Source organism: Apium graveolens, chromosome 4 (genome assembly GCF_009905375.1).
Source record: "Apium graveolens cultivar Ventura chromosome 4, ASM990537v1, whole genome shotgun sequence".
NCBI lineage: Eukaryota > Viridiplantae > Streptophyta > Magnoliopsida > Apiales > Apiaceae > Apium > Apium graveolens.
The window spans coordinates 75,841,626-75,861,801 of NC_133650.1; the positions used below are offsets into that span (position 1 = coordinate 75,841,626).

General features: G+C 35.9%; 1 non-coding gene across 1 annotated transcript; it reads left to right on the forward strand.

Moving 5' to 3' along the window:
- Positions 1-19,047: 19,047 nt before the first annotated feature.
- On the forward strand, positions 19,048-19,154 carry LOC141722935 (small nucleolar RNA R71). Its single transcript, XR_012575933.1, has one exon. It is a non-coding gene; the product is annotated as a small nucleolar RNA R71 (small nucleolar RNA).
- Positions 19,155-20,176: the final 1,022 nt, after the last annotated feature.

Genomic DNA, 20,176 nt, shown 5'->3' on the forward strand with positions numbered 1-20,176 from the left:
GGAAAATTTCAGCTGAAAATTTTGCCTATAAATATACTATTATAAACCCTATTTTTATTTGAACCCCAAAATTTTATAAAACCTAATTCTCTCCACCTGCTCCTCCTCCTTAACGTCGTTTTCTTGGTGGATACCGGTGGAGTGCTTCACGTTTGAGGAGCAGCTGCTAAGGATCTCCGATCGTTGCTCTTGGATCGTTTATTAAAGGTTAGTAATCGATCTCTATGTTTTTACCATGATTTATATGCTTTTATTTGGATTTTGTATGTGTAAAAGTATTTTACCATGCCTCCGCTGCGATTAAAATCCAACAATGGTATCAGAGCTTAAGTTGTATGCATATAGATATGTGATAAAAATTTCAGAATTTTATGTGCTTGTATGAATTAATTATGATTTTTACAAGTTATATTATGGATTAATTATGTCTGATGAGAAATCGTTTCTCAGAATAATTTTGCATGTTGATCTGGGTTCTACAAGTGTTGTAGATCGTCTGAGTATTTTTTTCATAATTTTATGATGTATAGATTTTTTATTATGAATTTTTGAAGTTCTTGTAATTAAATTCGTAATTAAATAAGTATATATATATGATATTGTAAGTATGTATATATATTTGTATATCTGCATCTGCTGTGGCTGTCTGTGCTGCACGGAAAAGGAAGAAGACAGAGAAGGTAAGGCACACGGAATTCCGTGCGAGAGTTGTCAGGCGGCGGCGACTGTCATAGAGGGGAAGGACCGCGCGACTGGCGTGCGCGCGTGGGGCTCACGCGCTGGCAGGCCACGCGCGGTGCGTGCTGGACACGCGCTGGTCAACGTGCTGACGCCATGCTGACGTCATCAGATGACGTCATGCTGACGTCAGCATAGGGGTTAGGGCGCGTGGAGCGCGTGTGGCGCATGGAAGAAAATCAGACACGCGCTGTAAGGCGCGTGTGCGCGTGGCCGCGCGTGGGGAATCTTCTTTCGGCGCGTGTGGGCGCGTGCCAGCTCAGAATTGGGCGATTTTGGTGCCGTTGGATTCGTCTTTTCGAGACGCTTCTAATGGTATATTATATGATATTTTATGAAATTGTTTTGAACTGTTTATAGCTAACATAAGTGTTTTAAAGCTGTTTTTGACTGTTTTAATTGCTTTTAAATGCTTCATGTGATACATAGAGATGTATAATGCTTAGACTAATATGCTAGACGATGTAACATGTCTACCTTGATGTTTATTCATGTTGATATATGTGATATATGCTTAGTTTATCATGCGATGATAGATTTAGGTGAACTTAAATGAACATAAGGCGTTTGTTAGACAACCTAGTATAGTGAAATTGTTTCATAACCTTAATAATAATATTATGAATACAATCATGAAATTCTTGTGTTTATGAAACACGTAATTGAATATGAATTTTCGATATGAGAGAAAGGATGATTCTGTCAACAACAGATTTCTATCTGTAAGAAAGGGTTATTAAGTGACGCCTCTTGACAATGCTCCACCCGATCTGGGAATCATCTGATTATCGATTATTGATTTGAAATATTTAATTTAAAAGGAAGAATCTCTTTATATTATGATTATGATTGTAACGTAATATAATCCCTCTAAAATTAAATAATATCAAGTAGTAATTGGCCAATGACACAACGGGCTTGTGTCGGTCATAGCCTTCCAACATGATAGAAAAGTAGTTCTTATTTTTGAATCATTGTCGGTTCTTGCTACAGCCGAGGGCTTTGATTTCGAAATAAGAAATACTTGTCTATTACATAGAGATGTGTACATTGAATAAGAATCTAAAGGTCGGTACGTGCCACAGCCGTGGGCCTTTGGGGACTGATTCAATTGTACGGAATGTTGGGTTAGACTTGACTTAGAATATTGAGTTTGTCGTGCCACAGCCGTGACTCAATTATTCAAGAGGCTAAACTTTGATTAAGGAATAACATAAGATGTAATTGACAAGAGTTGTCTACCTATTGAACATTACATGGCGGTTCGTGCTACAGCCGGGGTTGTGTAATGGAATGTAGGATCCCTATTCCCACTAGCATTATGAATGCTTAATTTTTCACGTAGGGGGTTGAATAAATTAGATAAACTAGTGGGAGCCACTTATGAATAAAGACCCGATTCATATAGTGTTTTTTTAAAATGAAATTGAATATTTGCTAAGTGTTGTTATGTGTTTATCATTTACAGATTTACAATATACATTATATCTTCTACACTATCACTAAGGAGCATACTGGATGCTCACAAGTTGACTGGTCCTAATTATGCTGACTGGCTTCGAAACTTGAGAATTGTTCTCAGGATTGAGAAGCTGGAATACGTGATTGACTCACCTAAGCCTACTGAACCTGCTATTGATGCACATAATGATGAACATGTTGTGTATCGTAAATGGGTAGATGATGCAAATGTTGTTCAATGCATCATGCTAGCTTCCATGAACATTGAGCTACAGAAGCAACATGAGCATATGGATGCTCACACTATCCTCATGCATCTACAAGAGTTGTATGATGTGGCAGGGAGGACAGCTCGATATGAGATATCGAAGGAGTTGTTCGGTTGTAGGATGTCTGAGGGATCATCTGTGAATGACCATGTACTTAAGATGATCAATTTGATTGAACGTCTTGGACAACTTGGTTTTGCCATGGATGGGGAGCTGAGCCAAGACTTGGTCTTGCAATCGCTTCCGAGTTCGTTCTCGCAGTTTGTTGTGAACTTTCACATGAATAAGTTGGATGTCAGCCTGCCTGAACTCCACAACATGTTGAAGACTGCGGAATCGAATTTTCCCCCTAAGAAGAGTTCTGTTCTTCTAATTGGTGAAGGTTCCAATCCTAAGAAAAGGAAGAGGAACCCTTCCAAGAAGAAGAAAGTAGGTGAGAAAACGCCGGTTCCACCAAAAGCTGAAGACCCCAAGAGCAAAGTTGTTTGCTTTCACTGTAACAAGTTAGGGCACTGGAAGAGAAACTGCAAGGTTTACCTTGCAGAATTGAAGAAGAGGAAGGGTAGTAAGACTACCGCTTCTGATTCAGGCATGTTCATGATCGAAGTTAATATATCACTAGGTCAAATTTCTACCTGGGTATTAGATACCGCCTGTGGTTCTCATATTTGCAATTCGTTGCGAGGACTAAAGGGAAGTAGGAATCTTGAAAAAGATGAGGTGATTCTACGTATGGGCAATGGAGCAAGGGTTGCGGCCATAGCTGTAGGATCATTTAGTTTACATATGCCTACGGGCAAGATTATTATTTTGAATAATTGTTATTACGTTCCCTCGATTGTGAGGAATATTATTTCTATTCCCATGTTAGACTTGGCTGGATTTTCATTTATTGTTGAGAATAATGAATATTCTATTCTTAGAGATAATATTCTTTATGGACGTGGTGCTTTAAATAATGGTCTGTATATATGTGACATAATTTACTTCAGATTGAACAAACTAATAAAAAAGAAGGGATGATGAAAATCTCACTTTATAGTGGCACTGCAGTCTCCATTTAGTAGACATGGAGATAGGACTGCAAATTTGCTAGGAATGGTACACACAGATGTATGTGGACCAATGTCTAAGCAAGCCATGGGTGGATTTTCATACTTCATTACATTCATAGATGATAGATCTAGATTCGGATATGTGTTTGATGAAACACAAGTCTGAAGCCTTTGTAAAGTTCAAAGAGTATAAGTATGAAGTGGAGAAACAACCAAACATAGTATTATAACTCTTTGATCAGATCGAGGTGGTGAATACTTTAATGGAGTGTTTCTAGATTATCTCAAAGTAAATAGTATAGTCTCCCAGTGGACTCCTCCAGATTGGTATCTGAAAGGAGAAATCGAACTTTGTTAGACATAGTTCGGTCCATGATGAGCTATGCAAATCTTCCAGTATTCCTATGGGGTTATGCATTGAAAACCTCAGCATATTTACTAAATAAGGTGCCTTCCAAATTTGTTCCTCAAACTCCGTATGAGATATGGAAAGAAAGGAAACCGAGTCTTAAACACGTTAAGATTTGGGGATGTCCAACTTATGTCAAATAAGTTGACCCAGATAAGCTGGAATATCGATCCCTAAAATGTAGTTTTGTGGGATATCCTAAAGAGACTTTAGGGTATTACTTTTACACCGATCATCGGGTGTTTATCTTCAGACATGCTACCTTCTTGGAAAAGGAGTTTATCCTTGAAGGAAACAGTGGGAGCAAAATTGAACTTGATGAAGTTCAAGAAGCACAAACTACTACGGATCAAGTGGAAACACCTGTTCTGACTGAACAACCTTTTGTGGAACAGCCCATTCGTAGGTCAGGGAGAGTGTCTTGCCAACCTGAGAGGTAATATGGCCTTGTCATTAAGAATGACAATGAGTTGTTGATCATTGATGATGACGACCCTGTGACCTATAATGAGGCTATGAGTAGTGTTGACTCAGAGAAATGGCATAGTGCCATGAAATCCGAAAAGGAATCTATGTATACGGTATACGAAAGAATGATTAGAGCAGATGGCCAGGTGGAGACCTATAAGGCCAGGCTTGTGGCAAAAGGATTCAAACAAAGGCAATGGATTGACTTTGATGAAACCTTTTACCTGTACCCCTGTCAAAATCAGTTCGGATTTTGCTTGCGATTGCTGCTTACAACGACTATGAGATCTGGCAAATGGCCAAATGGTTTTCTTTCCAAGGGAAATGAAAACCTAGTGTGTAAGCTGCTGCGAACCATATGTGGTTTAAAGCAAGCTTCTCGAAAGATGGAACATTCGTTTTGATGAGACAATCAAAGAGTTTGATTTTATCAAAAACGTAGATGAACCATGCGTCTACAAAAGGGTTAGTGGGAGCGCGGTAACATTTCTTGTATTGTATTGAAATAGAGTTGACACACATAACAACATAGCAGACCCACTCACAAAGCTACTTTCTGAAAGTCACTTTGATCGTCATAAAGACTAGATAGGTATTAGATACCAGAGTGATTGGCTTTAGTACAAGTGGGAGATTGAAAGGAATATGTCCTAAGTCCAATCATGTATTAGGATTTAGGAATAACTTCCTGTGTAATCTGTTTTGATTTCATTGATATTAATAAAAGACTTGTTTTGTTTTTATTACGGGCTTTATCTATTTAAGTGTTTAAATAAGATATACCATAGTTTAGAGTAAATCTTTTTATGGATTATGATGAGATCATAATAGTGAGACCTAAAAGATGATAACTCTAAACTTAAATAGTTCCTGGTCGTAGGATTACTAACTGGTAATTAATAATCCGCAGAGATCGGTACATACTGTGCTTGCTTCATTATGAAGGATGTCTGTTCTCATAGATATTTGTGTGGTGACACTATAGCTAGTATGTAGGTGCTTATTATAGAATAAGTTCACTGAACATGACTCGCCCAGCTGAACAACTGATGGAGTTCACTCACGTGTCAGCAGTTGTTCACATAGTGATAGTTGTACAAGTATCCTTAGATTTGAGGTCATCATAGTCATCTTGTGTACACTGAACTATGCTTTGGTTTAGTTCTTAGTCTCCATGGACAATTATTAGGGCTCTACTGGGTATAAGAATTTGTACACGAAGATAGTGTATGATCAATAAAGGATCTACCCCTTCCAGTGAAGGAAGTGAATGTTCAAGGCTGATCCACTTATGCTAGTTCAGGAATCTCTGGCCAGAGTGAATGAAATTAGAAAGGAATTTATAAATTGCATAGAACTAAGCATAGTAAATGGTAAGCAAGTGATTAGATTAGATAGGCTTGACACGAGATCCATGCCTTGTATTTAATCGGGACATTGTAGGGTAGAAGGAGTTTATTATACGGTAACTATTCACTGAATAGGTTCTTGGTATTTTAAGCAGTGAATTCATATTATCCGGATAGTCGCGATATGCTGAGAAGTATCCCTCACGATGTAGAATAAATGTGATTAATTAATCATATTTAATAAATTAGAGAATTTATATAAATAATGATAAAATAGTTTTATTATTATTTATTTATACTACCGGCTTAATATTGAACCTACAGGGTCACACCATAAAAAGAGAATGATTTAATGGTGGAGGAATTAATTAATAATGGCTAATAATTATTTATTTGTGAAATAAATAATTAATTGGAAAATTTAATAATTTATTAAATGAGATTTAATTGATTATAAATTAATTAAGAAAAGTTCTTAATATTATTAATTAAGGATTTAATTTTTTGGAAATTAAATCAAGAGAGAGAATTATTTCTAAAGTGTTTAGAAAAAGGATTAATAATTAAAAGGTGTTTTAATTATTAATGAGAATAATAAATGGGATAATAATAATAATATTTATGGGAAAATTTCAGCTGAAAATTTTGCCTATAAATATACTATTATAAACCCTATTTTTATTCGAACCCCAAAATTTTATAAAACCTAATTCTCTCCACCTCCTCCTCCTCCTTAACGTCGTTTTCTTGGTGGATACCGGTGGAGTGCTTCACGTTTGAGGAGCAGCTGCTAAGGATCTCCGATCGTTGCTCTTGGATCGTTTATTAAAGGTTAGTAATCGATCCCTATGTTTTTACCACGATTTATATGCTTTTATTTGGATTTTGTATGTGTAAAAGTGTTTTACCATGCCTCCGCTGCAATTAAAATCCAACAATGGTATCAGAGCTTAGGTTGTATGCATATAGATATGTGGTAAAAATTTCAGAATTTTATGTGTTTGTATGAATTAATTATGATTTTTATAAGTTATATTATGGATTAATTATGTCTGATGAGAAATCGTTTCTCAGAATAATTTTGCATGTTGATCTGGGTTCTACAAGTGTTGTAGATCGTCTGGGTATTTTTTTCATAATTTTATGATGTATAAATTTTTTATTATGAATTTTTAAAGTTCTTGTAATTAAATTCGTAATTAAATAAGTATATATATATATATGATATTGTAAGTATGTATATATATTTGTATATCTGCATCTGTTGTGGCTGTCTGTGCTGCACGGAAAAGGAAGAAGACAGAGAAGGTACGGCGCACGGAATTCCGTGCGAGAGTTGTTAGGCGGCGGCGACTGTCACAGAGGGGAAGGACCGCGCGACTGGCGCGCGCGTGTGGGGCTCACCCGCTGGCGGGCCACGCGCGGCGCCTGCCGGACACGCGCTGGTCAACGTGCTGATGTCATGCTGATAGTGGATGTTCAAGACATATGATCGGTTGTCTTGCCATGAAACAAGATATATGTTACCTTGATAGTGGATGTTCAAGACATATGATTGGTAATAATTCACTCTTGAACAACATTAAAAAGGTTACCGCGGGGAGCGTAACATTTGGTGATAGTAGTAAAGGAAACATTGTCGGCATCGGAGATGTTGGAAATGAGAAAGTTAAAATTTCCGACATTCAATTGGTCACCGGGTTAAAGTACAATCTTCTATCCATTAGTCAATTATGCGACAATGATTACAAGGTAATTTTCTAAACTACTCATTGTTCTATATTAGATAAATTTGGAAAGTTGGTTCTCACTTGCCCCAAAAATAAAAATGTTTATACATGTGACATGAGCAAGCAAGTGAATGTGTGCCTAATCACTATAAATGATGATCCATGGTTATGGCATCGAAGATTAGGACATGCCAACATGAAGTTGATAAAGAATATATCAACTAAAGACCATGTCCGAGGTATACCAAAACTAAACTATCATAAAGATCAGACTTGTGAAGCTTGCAAAGTTGGTAAACAAATTTGAGCTTTTCACAAAGTAAAGTTTATGGTATCTACCTCGAGACCTCTCGAGCTACTACATATGGATCTTATTGGTCCGGTTCCAATATAAAGTCTCGGAGGTTGCTCATATACGTTGGTAGTTGTGGATGATTATTCACGTTTCACATGGACTGAATTTCTCAAAGCCAAAAGTGATGCTTTTAAATCCTTCTCATCTTTATGTAAAAGGATTCAAAATCAACAAAATAAAACCATAGTCTATATAAGGACTGATCATGGTAAAGAATTTGAGAATTCAAGTTTCACCAACTTTTGTGATGAACATGGCATCACACATAATTTTTCCGCTACATACACTCCTCAATCCAATGGAGTAGTTGAACGGAAAAATATAACACTCCAAGAAATGGCTAGCACAATGCTAAATAAATATCGTCGACCTAAATATTTTTGGGCCGAGGCTATATCAACCGCTTGCCATATTCTTAATCGTGTTTTACTATGACCTATAAAACAAAAGACTCCCTACGAGTTATATTTTGGCAAAACTCCAAAATTAAGCTACTTTCGAGTATTCGGAAGCATGTGCTTCATATTAAATTCAAAGGAGTACCTTACGAAGTTTGATCCTAAATCAAACAAAGGTATATTTCTTGGATACTCGAACAATAGTAAAGCTTATCGAGTGTTTAACCTCAAATCCCTTGTGGTGGAAGAATCTATGAATATCGCTTTTGATGAAAGTAAACCACCGGTGAAATATAAAGATCTTGTTGACCAAGAAAATGTTGAACAAGATGATATTGAAAAGGTTATTCGACAATTCGAAAATATGGATCTTGGGACTCCCTTACATAAAAATCCATTAGAATTGGATGAAAAGGAAGATGAACTTCCTAAAACAATTCCCATTATAAAAAGTCGTCCACTAGATAATGTGCTTGAAGACTTAAAGAAGGGAGTTCAAACGCGGTCATAAGTTCAAAATGTTGTGAATCATCTTAAGCTTTCTATCTCAAATAGAACCTAAGACCGCGAACGAGGCTTTATTAGACGAGGATTGGATTTCTGCTATGCAAGATGAATTGCTCCAATTCACTCATAGTAAAGTGTGGGAACTTGTCCCTATGCCTCATGATACTTCCATAATTGGTACAAAATGGGTATTTCGAAATAAATTAGACGAAAATGGAATGGTAGTTCGAAATAAAGCAAGATTAGTTGCACAAGGATATACCCAAATGGAAGGTATAGACTTTGATGAAACATATGCACCGGTAGCTAGAATTGAATCAATTCGAATGCTATTCGCTTATGCTTGTCATAAAAACTTCAAAGTCTATCAAATGGATGTGAAATCTGCATTCTTAAATGGGATTTTGGAAGAGGAAGTATATATAAAACAACCTCCCGGGTTTGAAGATGCAATACATCCCGATTATGTCTATAAATTATATAAAGCTCTATATGGCTTAAAACAAGCCCCAAAAGCATGGTATGAAAGGTTGAGCAAGTTCCTACTAGATAATAATTTAAGATGGGAACGGCCGATAAAACCTTATTTATGAGGCAAGAAAAAGATAATATATTGCTCGTACAAATATACGTAGATGACATCATATTTGGTTCAATATATGATGCACTATGTAAAGAATTCTCTGAAAATATGAGTAAAGAATTCGAGATGAGTATGATGGGAGAATGAAACTTCTTTTTGGGATTGCAAATAAGGCAATCTGATGAAGGCATCCATATCTCCCAATCCAAGTATTGTGATGTTGAAAAAATTCGAAATGGATAATGCCAAACCCATCTCTACTCCTATGTCTACATCCGATAAATTAACGGAAGATCCAAAAGGAATTCCCGTAGACACAAAAAAATATCGAGGAATAATCGGTAGCTTGCTCTATATAACTGCAAGTCGTCCCGATATTCAATATAATGTTTGTAAGTGTGCTAGGTTTCAAGTAGCACCAAAAGAATCTCATTTATCCGCGGTAAAAAGGATATTGAGATATCTTAAAGGAATCACTGATGTTGGTCTTTGGTATCCAAAAGGAATACCATTTGACTTAGTATGTTTTTCTGATTCGGACTATGCCGGGCATTTAGTCGACAGAAAAAGTACTAGTGGTACTTGTCAGTTTCTCGCTGGATATTTAGTTTCTTGGTTTTCAAAGAAATAAAATTCCGTATCCATCTCAACAACCGAGGATGAGTATATAACAGCTACAAAGTGTTGTGCTCAAATACTGTGCATGAAGCAAACACTAGCTGACTATAATATAAAATTTGATGTGATCTCAATCTTATGTGATAATATGAGTGCTATTGATCTTAGCCAAAATCCCGTATTACATTCAAGATCTAAACATATAGATGTGAGACATCATTTTTTTACGTGATCATGTCAATAAAGGTGATATAAAAATGACTCATGTTGATACTGAGATCAATCTCGCTGACATATTTACAAAGCCATTAAATTCCGAAAGATTCACTAAACTCCGCTTGGATTTATGAATGTTGAAATCTGTGAAGTAATGGTTTATAAAAAGAGAGTTATAAAGAAATCTCAACGATAAGGATATTTTCCCGATCAAGTTATTAAGTTTGTCTTAAACTCAGATTCATCAATAAAGAAATTTATTGATCAGGTTAAGATAACTTATATAGCCCAGATTAACCGGGAAAATAAAATTAATCGAGTGAATATTTGTTATTCCATGAGATGTATAAGTATTTAGAAGTCTCTCTTATATAAAGTTTTATTATATTTATTCTCAGTTTATATATATATATATATATTGATCTTAAATATATATAATTATTTATTTACTTACAGGTAAATACTTAAATATTTGTTATTTTTGGTCTCCAAAAGTATATATATATCTAATTTCTGTAATATGTAAATAATTCTCTTGAAATATATTTTCAAAAAATATATAAGGATAATAATCCAGCTATTTTTCAAAATAAATATATATTTTCTGAATTATTTCTTCACTATCCAGCCCAAACAAAAATTATCCGGCCCAAATCTTTTTATAAGCCCAGTCATAAAATCAAGCCCAAACCATTTTTAGCCCAAATTAATCAAACCCTAGCATCTGGATCATTGATCATTTGGTTGATTAAATCTCAACCATTAATTTACTAAAAATATATAAACCTATTTCTGTATCTACAGTGTCATTTGACACGGTTCAGTTGAAACCCTAATCTCTAAAACTCTCCCGCCTCTCTTCTTCTCTCCGCCTCTTTCGAAGAACCCTAGATCTATTTCTTCGATTTTCCCTTCGATTCTCGATGAAATTCATCAGATATTATACTTATATTTCATTATTCGTAGTTAGGAACATACGATTAATGAATAATCGTGTTTGGGTTGGTAAAATCAAATCGATTTTCGGTGATAAAAATCGACGATTTGCATATAAATCGAACGAGAATCATCAAATCGAATATTAGATTAGATGATTTTAATACTTTTCTGTGCATATTTTTTGATTGATTTGAAAAACCCTAACGTTTTTTAAGTTTAATGACAGGAGAAGACTGGTTAATGGAATATCTTCTCGGAAAAGATGCTACGACGGTTGCATGCGACGGAGAAAGGTGAATCAGAAATTGACTCAGTCCGCGACTGAGTCAACCAGGTAAGACCTATTAGTCAGGCCAGACTATAGGCTCAGGTGAGATTTTTGTGTTTATTTCAGTCTCATTTGATTGAATTTGTAGTTAAGGGAACTTGACTGAAGTTGAATCGAACATTATTTAATTACATCGTATCTTAATTGTGATATGAATGTTCTGTGATATGTTTTTGATGAAGTTGTGATTTGATACTACTCTATGTTTGATCAAATTAAAAGTATAAAGTTCGGATTATTAATGTAGAGTTTGTGACTATGATTTGTGATTATGTGTTGGATTTGTGATTATCTGTTGGATTTGTGATTATTTGTTGATTATAAAGTTTAGTCAAGAAGTTTTGTTGATTAATCTGGATTGTATCTCTATGGTTGCTTAAAGTGATAAATTCGTGTATAATAATAACTGGTTAATTTAAGAACAATTATTCTCAGTATTTGAAGCTTAATTCGATTATAAATATGAGTGTTAATTGTATGTTATGAGCTTGATAAGTTAATCTGTTAAAGAACATGCTTGGTTGAATTTAAAATCTGTGAAACTATTTTTTATTAAGATCTCTGTGAAATTTTCTGTTTAAAATAAGGTCTCTGAAAATTTGCTTGGTCAATTATGGAATTTTGGTATAAGTTTTCACTAATAACATATTGATTGTAGATATACTAATTAACCTAAGTCTAAGAGAGTCAGTGTCGTGGTTGATTTGATTTTAAGCCCCTTGATGATTCTGTGTACTTCATGAATTCTTATTTATCTAATGATGAAGTTACCTAGGTGTGTTACGGAATGCTGTTGGATTGAGATTTTTACACAATTATATGTGTTTGTGATCTGTGTGTTATTAAAAGTATATTACTTGATTTATTGACACAACTAATGTACATCACTTTTCTATAGTACTTCAACTTTGATCTGTCTTGGTTGATTAATCACAATTCTGTCTTAACAGTTCACTACTAGTACTTTCTTTTAAAAAGAAAACAAATTCTTGTTTTCATTTTCTATCAAGTACAATATGTATAATCAAGTTTAAACTTGAACCTGGTCTGTTATCTCTTTAAGTGATAAAATCTGTGTGAACTGGACCCTGAACATGCTAACACTTGATCCTCTTGTTTACTTGTTTGAACTGAACTATTTACATGTTAATTATAATTATCTTTGATCATACTGTTTAGCATTAGTCTGTTCAAAATCTACCTAATTGATCTAAGATTACTGAGACATTAATTAAGTAACAAGTCTGTATAAGTGTGTGTCCTAATGTATTTGCAAGCTGTCGTGATTGCTGTCTTAAGCTGATTACATTGAATTTGGATAAGACATGTCTTGTTGACTCCAATCTCTACTTTTCTATTTGAAAGGTGTACCGCGTCCGTGCATCGTGCTTACTTGAATATATATAATCTATGAATTTATAGTGCAACACTGTTTACTATTCTGTGTTTGTTTTTTTAGCAGTTTTAAGAAATCAGATAAGGTATAATTTTAAGAAATCAGATAAGGTATAATTAATACTGGTTTGTGTAATCTCAGATTAACAAAGATCAATAATTCACTCACACACCAGCCCTCACAGTAAGACCTGGCAGGGGAGCCTGAGTATCCCTGTATCTGGATCACTGCTGTGATTAATGGCCACTTAGAAAATTTAGGTGACTTTTTATTTTTTAACTTACTGCATTTAAAGTGTTATATCTGATATAAATGATCTAAGTGTTGTGTTGCCTTGAATGCTATTTGAATTAAATTAAAACTGATTGTGTATGCCCTGTTCTATGTTTAATGTGCATAACATTCTCTTGGTTGCATCTCATTAATAACATAGTTTCTTGAAAATAAATGTAACAGATTTTATAAAATTTGCATAAAAAATCAGTTCTTCTTTCAAACTCACTTCACACACAGCACATCCTTAAATGCACCTGCACTGAAAGTACAGTCCCTGTATAATATAGTAAGCTATGATATCAACTTTATGTCACACAGTTTCCAAAATTTGTACTTGTGTACTGTGCAGTTTTCTAAAGTAGACACAAAGACAAAGAATTAATACATTCTTTATTCTCTGCTGTAATAGTTTATGAATCTGTGTATATGTGCTGCATTACATCATTCTCTCATATGCATCATCCTAGTATCTATTCATAAAAGACTTGGATTTTTGTGTAACACAACCATGCATGCATTAAATGTTTTTCACTGTTCATGAACAGTAAACAATTTCTAAAAATCTTAATTTTTAAAATCTTTTCTCTTTGCATCTGTGTTAAAAGGTTATATATATATGCATATCTTCTATGCTGTATTCACACACACTAGATATTTGCATAAACTTCACTTCACTTGCAACATGAACCCAAATGCCAATCCTTTTTACCCCAAGCCCAGACCACTGATTGAGAACCCATATCTTCTTGAAGATATGGAGAAAAATCAGTTTCACCATCACAAAACATCAGCCTTCAAAACTGTTCAAATCTCACAACCTAAACACTATCACAACAGACACTTCCCTCCAAGACAATTCAGAAAGGGATACAAGAACCATACCATCCCTTTCTATCAAAGCAGAAAATATCAAAACCCTAAATCCCCTAATCTTAGACCTCCTAAACCTTTGCAAGCCAAAGTTTACACCAGAAAGGCCAATCTAAGACAAAATCCAAACACCTCTATGAACACACTGTCAGGGCGAAAACACGTGCTAATATTCACGCAAGTATACGCGTTCGCAAGTAGTATAAGATATAAATCAGATTCGTTCCCACAGAGACTGGTTTAGGTTAAGTTCAATTTATGCACCTATGCAACAATGTATGGTTATCGCTCAATGCTAAGACAAATAACAAATTGGATTTTTATTAAACTAAGAGATTATACTAAATAACATTAACAAAGAGAATTGAGGTTGAATTACTACATATGACAAACATGAGATTCTAACTTCATTAAATACTTCATTCAATAGCCTTATTATTCTTAACCTTAACATGTAATGGTGATGACACTAATCAGATAACACGAAACTAGTAAACGCCAACTTTCGTTGTATGAATACCCTACTACCAAGCATCCACAAAAGAGATATAAGTTGAATAGACACCAATTATCCTTATATGTCTATAAGAATTGAAAACACAACGGTTTAATGCACATGTTATCTATCGTGATTACATAGGGCAAGTAAGATGGTTAAAATTACCTACGAATCATGCATAACAAATACATGAACCTATGCTAGCATGGCAAGTTCTAAACCTCTATATTTACTGTCGCTTTAATAGAGATTAACACACTATCTTATATGTTAGCTACGCACATAAGACGAATTAGCACAACCAATACTAGGATATCAATCAATCACCACACACCAAGATATCAAAACAATTAACTATTGAAATCCATAAGTAAATCCGCTAGAACCCCATGACAATGATTAGTTCATAATCGAACTCATCGTCACCATGGGTTCCAATAAAAGCATGGTATAAAACAAGGTCTCAATAAACTGAATAATAATTAAAGTACGAATAAACGAGATCTAGGTTCAACAAGAACGAAAACAAGCATCCAAAGTTACAACTAATTCAAAGAATCATAAGTAGAAAATAAGATCTTCTTTTTCGGAGTTGTTATGTGCTTCTAGGTCTTCTCCTTGATATCCCAATCTTCCCGGATGATGAAAACCCTTTTTTTAAGAATATATAAGCCCATATTGGACCTGGACCCTTAAAATCGTCAAATTCCACTCAAATAGGGTTTTTCAGCGAAATCAGCAAAGTCAGCCGCGCATCAGCACGTGGGCACCTGGCACCAGCAGGCGGGCGCCTGCTAGCACGCGGTCACCTGGCACCAGCAGGCGGGCGCCTGCAGCCTTTTTGGAAAATTCTGATGAATCTTATTTTGCCCATAACTTGAGTTCTACTCGTCAGAATTAGGCGATTCAACTTCCCACGCGAAGCTAACGAGATTCTCTACAACTTGACAATGGCCTAGGCTTTCAATTCTGATCACTTTTCATCATATTTCCTTTAAAAGATCCTTTCTTCATTTAACTGATACCTGAAATGCAATAACACAAAACACATCAAAATACCAACAACTTGAGTCCAAAACACCAATTTAAGCTTGTAATGAAGTGTTCCAAGTGGATATAAAATCCACTTATCACACCCCCAAACTTGAATCGATGATTGTCCTCAAGCATAAACAGACTCAAAACTACAAAACAAACCTAATGCATGAATGCAACTACATGAATGCAACTAAATGATAATGCAATCGATCCCCTCAGAACAACCATAACCAAATGAATAAGCCAATGCCTCTAAGAATGTAATGACTTAAAACAGAGTTCGAATAAATCCCACAAACCAACTCACAAACCAGAAACGTGCGTGTGTGGAATGCTTAATAGATATCTCTCGATACTAGATCAATAACCATAACTTATCTATCATTGAAACAATCAAAAGTTTATAAACAAAATAGACAATAAACGCGTTATGACTCACAACACCTCCTTTCTACTAGAGTTATACAAGGATTCACACTATTATTGAACACATAACAAAGATGCTTATTTGACCGTACAATGAATGAGGTCCCAAAAGACTTATGCAATAATACCCATGTAGCGAGCGTTAGGTTAGCGGATCCCAGACTATAAAAGCCTTAGGTCACTAGGCACAAAGTCCCCTAAGAACTTAATAACTCGAGTATTAAAGAGCTCGCTCTTGATCAATTATGCATAAACACATACTTTTTTTCTTTTTTTTTTCTTTTTTTTCTTTTTTCTTTTTTTTTCCAATAATTTCTGAATGAGTGCGTTTCGCTCCATCTCATTCAACCCTAGCCTAATCATAAAAATATGAGACGACTACTAGCCATTTGACGCCTAGCCTTACAACAACTAGCAATGAAATCCAAGTTTTTCTCCAGATAAAAAAAATCAGTGTTTTTACGTCATTACGAGAATATCACAAATTCTAAATATAACCAAGTGATTAAATCTCAACAACAAACAAGTATGATCATGATCTAGATCAAAAGCAACCCTATAAGACTTTGTGAAAATATTTGTTTCTGGCATGCAAATCAATTCATTAGGACTTAAACATCCCTCTATTCCTCATCACCAAACTCAAATCAACATCAACTTATCAAATATCATAGTTCATCTTAAGGGATTAAGCTAAATATGCATGCAAATGCAACTATATGAAATCACATAAAAATAAACAAATATGTCCTAAATGAACAATCATGCAAAAATATGAATGAACTACAACTAAACATGCAATATGAATCTATATGGACACACACACTACTAATCGTTACATTATCACCCCCAAACTTAAAATTTTCAATATCCTCATTGAAGGTAATAATAAGGAATTCAGGCATACCTAATTAGCGGGAGAGTCACCCTCGTCGGGTGGTTGATCAGGTGGCCAATCAACCTCACCACCAGTGGCTCAGAAAATAGTGCCCAAAGCCTGCGTCAAATCTGTAGCAAAATGATGGTGAATATCATGCATGGCCTCCATACGCCTAATTACTCGCCTGTACAGCTCATCGCCAACACCAGTCTTATCAACTTCCTGCTGCACATGAGAAGAACCCTCTGTAGGCACTGGAGGATTCATTCGGCTACCCTCTACATCATCAAAAATATATCCCAAGCCCTTATCATGTGGTGCACCTAAGAATGAATAACTCAAGTAATCTGGCATTTGGTTGAGCTCAAGTGTGGGAGCTTCTTGAATAAATGATTTAAAACGCTCCTGAGAAATTTTCAGCTCTGCTAACCCAAGAGAATCAAATGGCATATCCAACTTCCTCATCCACGGAGGTGCATTCAAATTCTGCAATTACTCTACTCCTTTATCTTCAATAACTGATTCCCCTATTAAGGATCTCTCTAAGGTATCTGACTTTGGCAATTGCCCAGGCTCTGAATTTACTACAGAGTCGACCCACTCTATTTTAAAGCACTCCGCTTTAGCTGTGGGTAACTTTATTTCCTTGAACACATTAAAAGTGACCTTTTGATCGTAAACCTTCATCGAAAGCTCTCCTTTTTGCACATCGATCATAGTTCGGCCTGTAGCCAAGAATGGTCTTCCCAAGATAATGGGAATCATCTTATCTTCCTCGAAATTAAGAATTATAAAGTCAGCAGGGAAGATGAGTTTATCCACCTTGACCAAAACATCCTCCACTATACCTCATGGATAAGCGATGGAACGGTCAACTAGTTGCAATAACATGTATGTTGGTTTCGGATCAAGCAGACCAAGCTTCTTGAAGATAGATAATTACATCAGATTGATGCTAGCTCCTAAATCACATAAACACTTGTCGAACGGCAAGTTTTCGATGGTGCAAGGAATAGTGAAGCTTCCAGGATCTTTAAGCTTCGGAGGCAACTTCTGTTGGAGCACAACACTGCATTCCTCCGTTAGAGCAACGGTCTCTAAGTCATTGAGCTTCGCTTTCCGAGAGAGAATACCTTTCATAAACCTAGCATAGCTAGGCATCTGTTCAAGAGCTTCAGCAAAAGGTATGTTGATATGAAGTTTCTTGAACACCTCCAAAAACATCTCAAACTGCTTATCCAGCTTTTTCTTCTACAGCCTCTTAGGAAAAGGAGGTGGAGGATAGATCTGTTTCTCCCCTATATTACCCTCAGGAGGAGTGTGTTCCACAGTAGTCTTCCTTGGCTCCACCTTTTCTTCCTTCTACACTTCTTCTTCAGCCACCATTGCATTTTCTGAAACTTGAGATTTTTTAGGCTCTTCGTCTTGCTGACTTTGGGGGCTTGGGACCTTTCCAGAGCTTAAGGTGATGGCGTTCACCTGTTCTTTAACTTCCCTCTTGCCTGGATTTGTTTCTGTAGCACTAGGAAATGTTCCTGGTGGTCGATTTAATAAGGCATTAGCAATTTGCCCTATTTGGTTCTCTAGAGTCTTGATAGAAACAACCTGGCTTTGGCATATAAGAGCCTGGTTTTTGCACATAAGCCGAAACTCCTCCAATTCATATTTTTCATTCGAAGATAGACATGCACCATGAGTTTGTTATTTTGGAGTAATTTGTTGCTAAAAACCAGGAGGGTTGAATAACTTATTTCCAAACTGCTGGAACGGCTGTTGCATCACATTCTGATTGTTGCTCCAGCTGAAGTTAAGATGATTCGAGTTATCAGGATGATAAGTGTGTGGAACTGTTTGCTGCGATCTCTGAAAGTTGCTCACAAACTGAGCTGATTCACTAGATATAGCGCATTGCTCCGTCACATGCGGACCTGCACACAGCTCGCAAACACTAATTATCTGCTTAACACCATAGTTAGCCAAAGAATCGATCTTCATAGACAACGCCTTTAGTTGAGCAGTGATAGCCGTAGTTGTATCCACTTCAAGAACTCCTGCTACCTTGCCCTGTGGACATCTCTAGGTTGGATACTGATATTCATTAGCAGCCATCAGTTCAATTAGATCATAAGCTTCCTCATAGCTCTTTGCCCATAATGCTCCGCCTGATGCTGCATCGAGCATGGGTCTGGAGTGTGCTCCCAACCCATTGTAAAAACAATTGATGATCATCCAATAAGGCATTCCATGATGAGGACACTTCCTAAGCATCTCCTTGTAGCGCTCCCAAGCTTCACATAGCGATTCTCCCGTTTGCTGCACAAATTGAGTAATAGCATTCCTGAGTGCAGCTATCTTCGCTATAGGGAAGAATTTAGTAAGAAACTTCTGAGCAAGATCTTCCCAAGTAGTAATTAAACCAGCTGGTAGAGAATGTAACCAACTCTTAGCCTTGTCCCTCAGAGAGAATGGGAACAGTCTCAGCTTCACATCATCTTCAGAAACACCGTTGAACTTGAAGGTGTCGCAGATCTCAATAAAATCCCTAATGTGCATATTGGGATCTTCAGTTGGAGAACCCCCAAACTGGATTGAATTCTGTACCCATTGAATTATGCCAGGCTTGATCTCAAAGGTATTAGCTGTGATAGCTGGCCGGACAATGCTAGATTGAATGTCATTGATCTTGGGTTGAGAAAAATCCATCAAGGCTTTCGTTCGTGCTGCTGGATCTCCCATTATAATGAGTACCCGAAACACAAACAAATAAACCGTGAAAGTAAAAGAATCCAAGTCATTGAACTTTAACGACCACTAATGACAAGCACATAAACTAAAAATTAACACCGAGTCCCCGGCAGCGGCGCCAAAAACTTGTTAGGGCGAAAACATGCGCTAATATTCACACAAGTATACGCGTTCGCAAGTAGTATAAGATATAAATCAGATTCGTTCCCACAGAGACTGGTTTATGTTAAGTTCAATTTATGCACCTATGCAACAATGTATGGTTATCGCTCAATGCTAAGACAAATAACAAATTGGGTTTTTATTAAACTAAGAGATTATACTAAATAACATTAACTAAGAGAATTGAGGTTGAATTACTATATATGACAAACATGGGATTCTAACTTCATTAAATACTTCATTCAATAGCCTTATTGTTCTTAATCTTAGCATGTAATGGTGATGACACTAATCAGATAACACGAAACTAGTAAACGTCAACTTTTGTTGTACGAATACCCTACTACCAAGCATCCATAAAAGAGATAGAAGTTGAATAGACACCAATTATGCTTAGTCCTTATATGTCTATAAGAATTGAAAACATAACGGTTTAATGCACAAGTTATCTATCGTGATTA